The sequence below is a fragment of the Gopherus evgoodei genome, chromosome 2 (assembly GCF_007399415.2).
Source record: "Gopherus evgoodei ecotype Sinaloan lineage chromosome 2, rGopEvg1_v1.p, whole genome shotgun sequence".
Lineage (NCBI taxonomy): Eukaryota > Metazoa > Chordata > Testudines > Testudinidae > Gopherus > Gopherus evgoodei.
In genome coordinates this window covers 145,718,739-145,729,881 of record NC_044323.1, presented here as the reverse complement: position 1 = coordinate 145,729,881, position 11,143 = coordinate 145,718,739, and positions in this window count along the sequence as shown.

The following is an 11,143-nucleotide window of genomic DNA, read 5'->3' as shown; positions in this document are numbered from 1 at the left end:
GATTATCTGTCAGAAGTGTGAAACTTCATCCATATAAATACTGATGAGTCTTGCACACTCAGAAGATAATGGTTATGCTCCCTTTCAATTTTTGCATAGTTGCTTTCTGCTTTGCTTAGTGTCCTTGAAGTGGAGGTAATTGGTTTTTCCTCTCTCGTAAGCATAATGTGGTATCTGACTGCTCTCACCTCATATGGGGACACATCACACACTAATTGTAATGGCAAATCAGGATCAAAGTGTGAATACCTCCAAGGCTAGTCCTTTGTCTTTTTAAACAGTTTGTCATATTTATCTGTCCAAATCAAGGATTTTCCTTGACTCAGATGATCATGGAGACTATTCAAATACTGCATTCAGGCAGGAATGAAGTTTGTCCGCCATTTCAGTAATCCCATAAAAGAACATAGATGGACATTTTCAGGACCCGTGGTGACCTTTTCAGGATTTACTATCCTGCCCGGCAAGCTTTGTTTTTGACTATATTTTAAGGGATTATATTTTTTTAAGATAATGGAATGTGTATTTTATAGCCTGATTTGTATGGGTGATATTGCAATTGATAGAAATACAAAAAGGGAAACCAACACTATCTATAATGTACTGCAGTGGAGTGGGAGGAAAAATCCTTTTCGGTTCTCCTTTACCTTTCACGTGACATGAGTAACACTGGCTTTCACCTGATCCAGTAAATGGGTAAAAGGAAGGATTCTATGTGAAGGTGACATTGTTTTGGGTTTAGGTCAAGGGCAAGGAGAGTAACTGCCTCACTTGCTGATGCAGGAATTCAGCCTGATCACTGATATTAGTGGCAGGGTACAGGCTGAAAACAGCTGCACTGTAGTTCAGCATACAAAGGAGGTGCTCCAGCTCGGGGATTGGTGGGGGTAAGGACTGTGGTAGACCTGGCTTTAGGGACAGAAGCTTAAGGGAAAACAGGCCAAGTTCATTTCTGAGCAAGTGAGAAGAGTTTTAGGAATATTATAGAATGAGGATATGCAGATTTATATAGAGTCTTTGGTCCTGCATTTTTGTACTCATTCTTTAACACAAGCTGTTCTGCGATCAGGTGATGGATATGTCACTAAGGGCTGGAGCCTGTAAGATGGTCAGTGGACCCGTCACTAGGTATTGAGGACTTTCCACTTCCATTGCCTTTGGCATGGAACTGTACAGCATCAAGCCCTCAGTGTACAATATGCAATGTATCTTTTATTTTGGCTTATTGTAAGTGCAGATTTTTAAAGAGCGAAATACAGTTTTCTCCTTCAAGTAAACTAAGTTTCATCCTTTGCTGTTTCTAAGAAATATTTATAAATTCCAAGGCTGGAAATGGCCACTCTTATCTAATCAGATCTCTTGCATAACCCAGGCCATAGAACTTCCTTAATCGTTTTTAAGTGTACACTAACCAGATACAAAAAGCCAGATTTCCAATTCCCTGCACCTTTAGTAGTCAGCTACACCAATGCAAAGTGAATGCAACACGCTACCATTCTGATCTGTTAGCATTTTACATCCACTTTGTAACCATTTTAATTGACTACACACAAGGCAGGGGAGAGAGATTCATGCCGAAGAACTCTCATGTCAGTATACACTTCTGTCCTACTCTAAGTGTAGGAATTTTATACAAAGTAGTTTTTCTCTTTGTATCTCATGCATTTAAAGGTTCAAACCTGGGCCAGTCTTGAAATAACTATTTGATAGTTATCACATTTAGAACACTGGAAGACAATTTACAAGAGGCAATGCACCTGTTATTCCTATGATTAGGGCATCTCTTGTTGCACATAAGTATGCCACAAAATGATAAAAAATTAAAAACTGCATAGATCTCTGACCTTAGGCAGTGAAAGGATTTCTGCCCCTGCCATGAAACTAATCAAGTCAAGCCTCTCTCCAAAGTGTGCAATCATTATTTCCCTATCAAGGGTCTCTGGAGTTTTCCATCCTCTTTGGTCATAGGCTCAATGCTTAAGTATCTATGACTTATTTCAGAACAAATGTACAACTTATAAAGGAATGCTTGAAAGATAAGTCTCTTCAATGAAAGATAGATACCTGTATCTACTGCATTACTTGATTCAATTATAGACGATATACAACAAGGCACACATCACTAGACTAGCAATAGAATATCAATTAGAAATCCAAATCATTTTGAATTCTCAAGAAAAGAAAAGGTGTAGAGGCACCCTACCACATCCAAAGGGAATTCAAAAGCACCCAGAGAGACTAAGACTCAGAAAAGTCCAGGACTTCTTTGACAAAAAATAAAAATACTGGGCTTATAAAAACATATATGTGGCCTCAAACGTCCAAATAATTATTTTGGCCATTGCCATAAATGACCTGGAGTCAGAGAGTCTTCTTATTAAGACACAGGATTTGGAATGAGTATATCTGGGTTCTATTTCCAGCTCTTCTGCAAATCTGTGTGTGACACTGGGCAAGTAACTCATTCCCTGACACTCAGTTTCATTGTATGTAAGAGGGAAATGATAATATCCCTCTGAATGGTATTGGAAGGATACAGTAACTGGTATCTCTTAAGTGCACCAAGATCCTTGAATATAAAGTGGTACAGGAGTGCAAATGCAGACAGACTCCCATCACTCTGCCTTTTCCCACATTCTCATGTGCCCATATCAACCAGTCTATATTTAAATATAAAGTTGACTCATTGCTCTTGGTACACATACAACCAGCTCTGCACAAGTGTGACCTGGACTACAACTGCAGGTAACAAAGGGACAACAAACAAGAGGAAAAAGGTCAGAAAAAGACCTCATCGTGCCACTTCAAGGAATCTATGAAATTGGGCCATGATGAGGCATGTTTAGTACAATGTACAGAGAGGCAGAATTGGTCTCCCCTCGCCCAACCACCCACCCAACACACCCACCCCAGCCCAATCCCAAGCCTCATACCATCAAAAGGACAAGCAAATGATAATTTACATCCTTGTGGGGGAGGGACAAAATAAATCAAACACTCCTTAATCTACTGAAAAAAAAAAGTATAGTCTCACATAACCGATAATCAGTTTTCAACAACTTCTACCTCTTTTACTGGTCTGGGGCTGAAGACTTCATGATTCAGTTCCTTCATAGGGCTAGGAGGAGTGTGAGCACTTCCTTTCCCATTCAGGGGCTCTCTTCTTTACATTTCTCTTTTAATGGACCTCTAATTATTTCTTTCCCTGCCTGCCTTATGTAATGATCACAAGCTCTCCATTTTTTTCATCCTTATCTGCTTTACCTCCCACTAAGCACCGAGAAGTCCTTTTCAGCAAGGCCAACAAAACAAGACATTTGAAATGTGGAGGCTGAGCCTTTCTGTACTTATCACAAGTCTCTCTCTCTCTCTCTCTCTCTCTCTCTCTCACACACACACTCAAAGGCAGGCAAAATATTTGAACACTAACTTCAAGACTTCTGATTTTCATCAAGGTTCCCAGAAAAAAAAATCAGCGCTAGGATGAAATGCGCTATGTGAAGTTTCAGGGGATTTGTTCCTTTTCGAGGCTATGGGTGAGGTTGAATTTGCAGCAGGAGGATTGCTTCAGCCTCTAATTGTAGAGCAGCTACTACCCACTCCATATATTTTATTAATTTAAGCTATAAGTGTGCAAATACTTACACATACGCTTAGCTTTATTCCTGTAAGTAGTCCCAGTGAGGCCACTGACATTTACATATGAAGCCAGTGGGAGTACTCTACTGAAGAAAGATAAAAACTCATAAGCATTTGCAGGATCAAAGCATATTTTGTATCTTTAAGTTAGAGCAAAGATTAGTTGTAAAAGCTCTATAACAGGCTCTCACCTCGTCTGGTGACAGATTCTGCCACTGCCTCAATTCCTCCACTCTTGGATGCACCAACCTCTGACCAATTAGTGGCCATCAAAAGGAACAAAAGCAAAACATGTGTCCATCAATCACATGCTTAGTCTCCAGCCTAGACCCTTAAGCTAGTACAACCATCAGCTTCCTTCAACAATCATTCACTCTACCTTGTGCAGGCTGCTTCCTTCTAGAAATTCTCTTCCTCAGGCCTAATTCCCTCATCAGGGAGGAATTATCCCCCAACTTTCCTGATAAGAAATACCTACAAGGAAGGTATGGAGAACTTACTCACTCCTCTGGTTCTTTCTAATCTCGAGTCCCCTGCAAATATCTCACCTCTCCGAGTAAAGAGATTCCTTCTTACAAGAAGCACTGCCCTCTGTAATACCTTGCCTGATAACCTGACCCCAACCACAGGCCGAAGCCCATCATCTGGGAGGTGGATAACTAGGCACAGGTGAGGCTGAGCCAAACCCCCTTTAAAGGAGCCTGGGAAAGGTCCCAACCCTACAAACACTTACTCATGTGCTTAGCTTTCTGTAGATAGCTAGACCCACTGAGGTCAAGAGGACTACTTACGTGTATTAAATTAAGCATGTGTGTCAGTATTTGAAGGATAGGAACCTTATTTTCAATAGTGAAATAAGTAACAGAGGAACAAACTTGCAGCTCCCCCAGTTCCTCCTCCTACTCTCCCAACTAGAAAGAGTATCTTTTCTCAGTGAGTTTAACCCTGGAGCAATACTCAAACCAGCCTGGGGGTGGATATGTGTTTTTCATGTATTGCATTAAAGTTCCTATATATTGTTAATTTAGAGATATAGAAATAGTATTAATACTATCTAAGATATTTGCCATAGCACTTCCTGTCATATTTGGACTTTATGAAAAAGAAATTACATAGCATAAGAAGTTGAATATATTTATAGACTAACTCTCAGATGCAGTTATCAGTTTGCCAATAACCATCATTTTTCTTCTTTTCAGCCCCACTGAAATTAAAATATTGACAAACAATTTCTGCCAGCAAAGTGAAAAAGTTAATAAAGGATGATATTGAATTGGCTTTTTGCATTCATTTAGGCTGCATAAGCCACATCTTAAACGTGGTGGAATGTTGCTGAAGTAAAATATGAAAAATAAACCAAAATTCAATGCCAGATTTTTTTCTGCTGTTTTTGTGTACACAGGATAAAGCTAGAGGTAGAGGCTTCAAGTGCTGAGTAGCAGATTTTTGTGCAATAACTCTCAAGTGTGTAATACAGCCTGCAGGGAAAGTGAATGCATTAAGATGTATTTAGATTGACAAAAGAGTGATTCTTTGTAGTCCAGGAGAAGAAACCTGCCAGGATCCACATACTGTAACAAATTACTGGTATCTGACCTAGTTGGAACAAACATCCCGAAAAGCACATACCGTGCAGCTGATATTGCTGCAGTACCACTCCTTGCTGACTAAGGTTGTCTCATCCTCAATCCCATGACAAAAATGTTAAGAACATGCTCTAACTGGCTAGATGGAGCAAGATAGAAAGAAGAGGGAGATAAATGGAGGCTGTTGCCAAAAAGGACAGAGGGATAACCTACTGCGTAAAGAAGCAAGACTGCATAGTGAGAGAAATAGCACAGAGTGAAAACAAATCTGTTGGCACTACAGCAGAGCTCAGTAGGCAGCAAGAATGTGACTGTGAGGTTAGTTTCTTTTTCTCTGTTCAGCACGTGGTGTTATCATTACCACTGAAAGCATACAAGCAATGAAGTCCATTTTGAGCCCTTTCCCACATAAAGTTTCTCGCACATACCTATGTTTCACTGTAGTCTCTTGTATATAGGTTCACATCTCTTTTTCTGTTGCTCTTTTTCTCACACACATGTGATGAGGGGGAAAGGACAGGCGCTATATACCATGTGTTCTAGGTCCACCACTTTAGTGAATTTAATTGTGAATATTGGGTCATTTGCTGATGTCTGAAACTGTATCGGACAATATAAAGCTTCCTTTTCCAAACAAGTACTTTAGGGATCAACTGCCAGGATGATGTAAATAAAACAAACAAAAACAGTTGCTTACCTGTTCTGTAACTTTTAGACTCCGATTTTAAAGCTAGAATGGACCATCATGATCACCTTGTCTGACCTCCTGCACATTGCAGGCCACTGAACCTCTCTCACTCACTCCTGTAAAAGATCCATAACCTGTGGCTGAGTTACTGAAGTCCTCAAATCATGATTTAAAGACTTCAAGTTAGAGAATCTACCATTTACAATAATTTAACCTGTGCTCCATGCTGTTGAGGAAGGTGGAAAAAAAACCCCAGGGTCTTTGCCAATCTAACTCAAGGGAAAATTCCTTTTTGATCTAAGTATGGGGATCAGTTCAACCTTGAGCATGTGGGTGAGACCCAGAAGCCAGACACCTGGGAAAAAATTCTTTGTAGTAACTCAGTTCTCATCCAGGGTTCCATCTCCAGCTGTTGGACATATTTGCTACTAGCAGTCACATGTCAGCTACATGCCATTTTAAGCAGTCTCATCATACCACCCCTTCATAAACTTACCAAGCTCAGTCTTGAAGCCAATTAAGTTTTTTAGTGGGGGCAAAGCACCCCAGAGTCAAAGATCTTCCCCTTAGCAGTACTTTGTTGGGGTAGAGCACACACCATGCTTTTCCTGGTTGCTCCTCCCAGATCTTTATAAGGGCACACCATCCTGACCCCCCTCAGTACCTCCGAACTGGAAAAGCAGGTTTAAAACTCCAATAGAGAGGAGATGGAAGGTGAGTTGTGGAATACTTGTCTGTTCTCACATCTCAAAGAACAACAACTACAGAACATGGAAGTAACCATTTTTTTTTCAAGTGCTTGCAGGCGTGTATTCCATTCAGGTGACTCCCAAGCAGTACTGTTTGGAAGTGGGACCCGAGTCTACTTGAACAACTATTGCTGCACAACTTTGCCAAAAGTTGCATCAGACCGAGAGGCATTGTTACTGCATAGTGCTGAGTAACTATACACTGCAGATGAAACAGCAGTGCAACAAACGTCTATATGGGAACATCTCTGAGGAATGCCATTGGTGTGGCTTGAGCCCTCACTGAATGAGCCAAGAGTATCTGTGAAGGAAGAATATTTGTTACACTATAGGTTGAATTGATTCAGGAAGTGATCCAGAAAGAGATTTTCTGTGCAAATAGCACCTGATCTCTCATGTGATCTGCATGGGAAAAGAAGAGACAAGGAGACTGTCTAAAGGGCTTAGACCTGTCAAGGTAAAAATCCAATGCTCTCCTAACATCTAAGGTATGCAGGCACTCCCTTACCTTTACCAGAATGTGGCTTCAGGAAGAAGAGCAGAGGATAAATCATCTGATTTAAATGAAATGCTGGCATAACTTTAGTTAAGAACTTAGGGTGTGGCCACAGGGCTACTTTGTCCTTGCAAAACACTGTATGTAAGGCTCAGCTTCAATACTTGAACCTTAAAGTCCCTTCTGGCCCAAGTTATGGCTATAAGGAAGGTGATCTTCTGGCTTAGATAAGACAAAGCACATGTGATCCTTAGGTCAAAGGGTGGATCCATAAGGTCTGTTAAAACTGTGTTGCGGTCCAAAGGAGGACCCATGTCCTTGATCAGAGGGAAAAGGTGCATTATTTGGCCATTCTGGAGTTAAAAGGATCAGCTTGTGAATAACTTGCAGAAGGAGAGGAACAGAAGAAATGCATGCATTAGACCCAGTGTCCATTTCAGCATTCAGGAATTGATAAAGGAACCTAGACTATGCTTAAGAACAAAATGGGTGACATTTCTTGTTATCTTTCATTGCAAAAAGATGATGGAAGAAATGCCCCAAAACCAAAAGATGGATCTCAATGCACTGCTCTTGAGAGACCATTCATGAATGAGTGAGAACTTCCTGCTGACACACCAAGGACTACCTCCCCCCCACACACAAACTCTTACCTCTTCAGATAATACATCACAGTAGCGTTGTCAGTGAACATTTGTACCAGCAGTCCTTGGATTCAAGGGAGAAAAGCCTGGCAAGCTCTGTAGATTGCTCAGAGCTCAAGGACATTGATTTGAAGGTTTGCCTTGTGGTCTGACCAGATACCTTGAGCCTGAGAATCCTTCACATGAATATCCAATCCTATTAGGGAAGTGTTGGTTACTGTCATAGCTGGCAGCACTGTAGGAAGCTGGACCAACTTGACTAAGTGGTGTCTGCTGGGCCAATAGACTAACGTCCTCCATGCTTGAAGGGTGAAGAGATGTAGTCTGGCATACTTGGTTACATATGTACATGAGGCCATGTGGCCAAGCAACCTCAGACAAGTTCAAGACATGATGCATGGGGAGTCCTAAGAGGCAGGCATAGTTTATGAATAGCTTGAAATCTCTGCTGAGGAAGAAATATAGTTGAACTTGAAGAATTGACTAGGAGCCCTCTGAGTAGGAATCAGCATGATCTCTTTGTTCAGAAAGAGTCCCAGATGACAGAAGTCGCGGATGATGGGTTTGACATGGTAACAAATCTGACTCTTGGATGATCCTTGGACCATCTAGTTACCAAGTTTAGGGAAGATGTGAATCTCCTTTTTCCTTAAGAATGCTTCTGCCGCAGACAAGATGCCAAAGGGAAGTACTATATACAGTACTGATAATGATGGCCCCCTACAATAAATCTGAAAAGATTTCTGTGACTGGGAAGAACCACCACATGGCAATACATGTCTAGGGCAACAAACCAATAATTGTGATCAAGGGAGAGGAGGATATATATAAAGATAACCATACAGAATCTCATTTGCTTGATGAACTTGTAGAGAGCATTGAGACTGAGTATGGGTCTCAGTCCCTCTTTGGCTTTGGGGATCAGAAAATAGTGGGAGTAAAAACTCTGATCCTGAAACTGTGGGGGAACCTTCTCTGTAGCTCCCAGAGTGAGCAGCGACTGGAGTTCCTGAGAAGCATAGTTTTGTGAGATTTCTCCCTGAAAATGAATGGGGAAACGGTGTGAAGGGGAAAGAGAGCAGAACTGGATTGAATATCTCAGACACACAGTACATAGGACCCACTTGTCCAAGGTTATTGTCTGCCAAGTTCTGAGGAAATGAGATAGCCTGTCTCAAAATGGAGGGGAAGGAATAAGAACATTGGTACTGGTTGTGTTGTTGCCCTCAAAGTAGAAATCAAAACAATTGCTTCCCTGTTGTAGGTTGAGGCCAAGATGATGGGTTCCAACTGGAGTTAGACAATCTCCTCTTTTGAGGTTTTTATCTTCTCCTGGTGATGTCCTGGTGCTTTGAGAGAAAAAAAATGTAGCCTCTGATGTTGATAATAAGGTTGAAGAGGTTTGTATTGGTGCCTTTTAGTGTATGTGACATACAATTACAGGGAACATAGAGCAGCATGAGAGTCTTTAAAAGAATGTAAGACTTTGTCCACATTATCAGAGAATAGGAATTTCTATCAAAATGTAAATCCTCAGACAGTTGAATGCCTGGTGCTAATCCAGAATTGCACAGTTATAATGATCTTATTACTACAGTTGCAGAGGCCATAGCCCTAAAGAGGCATCTGCAACATCAGGAGCCAACTGGAGCGAAAATCTTTGCCACCAGCCTGCACACTCTGAAGAAGGCCTTGAATTCATCTCTTGCATCCTCCAGAAGCTTGTCAGAAAACTTAGCTATTTCCTCCCAGTTGAGAAAATCATATGTTTCCAAAAGCACTTGCTGATTCGCTACCCACATCTGGAGCAAGGCAGTCAAATACATTTCCTTGCCTAAAAAAATCCAGCCTTTTAATTTCATTTTCTTTTGAGCTTGTTTTGGATTTCACCTACCAGAACCTCTCATTGGCATCCGTGACTACTAAACAGTTTGAGGGGTGAATAAAAATACTAACCCCCCTGAGAGGGTACTTGATAACAACACTTCTCTGTGCATTGAGCTATCAGGGTAAGCGATGCAGGGGTTAACCACAAAGCTTTTGTAGGTTGTAATTAGGCATCGTTAATGGAGGGCAACCATCCCTGGAGTAGTTTCCTGTAGAATGTCCAGTAACTTGTGGGTATTTTCCTGACTAGTTCAGCCTATATACCACAGCTGAAGACATCATTTGAAACAGGTCCTGGTAAGATTTAAAATCTAGGAGGAGAGATGAATCTGGGACTACTGGATCTTCCTCCCAACACTTTCAGGAAGTTGGCGTAGCCAAGGTCACCTCACAAAGTAGAAGTTGCTGCTCTGGCAAAGGTTCCTCCAGGAGTTATAGCTCAAGAGAGATGGACATCCTCCTGCATCTCTGAGATTGACTGTTCTAAATTCTGGTCCCTCTGAGGATAGGGAGATCTGCTTCCAGACTGCAATGGAGTTCTAGCTCTGTGTGAGTGGGAAGCACTTTTCACAGGTCCCAGGAGAGCCACTGAGAAAAGGGGTATGGTGCAGGAGAGCAGAATATGGGAGCCAATATGGTCTGTCCTTACTATAAGAGCAGGAACACTCAGTGCTGACATTTTCCCTCTGAAGAGTACTTGAAGGATCTGCAAGATTTCTTCTACTGTGATGGAGAAGAGCTGGAAGACTCTGCATTTGAATCAAAAGGAGACTTCTGAATTGTCTGTGAGTATGGGTGGAGCCCACACAGGTGGGGGCCACAGGATATCTTGAGTTATCCATAGACAAACAAGAAAATGGAAATGCCAGTCCCAAGGACTGGAGCGCTGTTGGTTGTACGCATTTTACCAAAAATTCCAGGAAATTGCCTTTTATCTGTGTGGACTTGGAGGGGACCTTAAGTATAGAGATTCCCCAGGGCTGAGATGAAGAATAGAGACAGTGCTGCAGAGGGGGAGTGCACTGGTACTGAAAACACAGTCAGCTGCACCAAAGATGGCATCTGTTTCATTGCCAATACAGAACACTTTGATGGCATCAACCTCGGCCCAATGCTGAAAAAGTTGAAGGGCCTGGAATAGCAGGAAGTATTGATAATCCTGCTGACTCTTGAGGTAGTAGCAAAGGTGGCATAGATAGAGTAAGTCTGTTGCTGTACATATGCCTTCATGGAGGAAGGTAATGAAAGTGGTGGTGCTGGAACTGTGTCCATAGGTAACAGAGTTGACAACCATCCCCCAGATGAATCTGGAGTCAATGGTCTGATATCACAAAGTTCTCTGCCCGGTAGAGGACAGATGCAGGCCAATTGTCTGGATTTTTGCTGGGTACCATGGTCTTGCAGACATCTCCAGGCTGTTTTTGAGGAGGAAGATGACAAACCCCTCTTTTGCC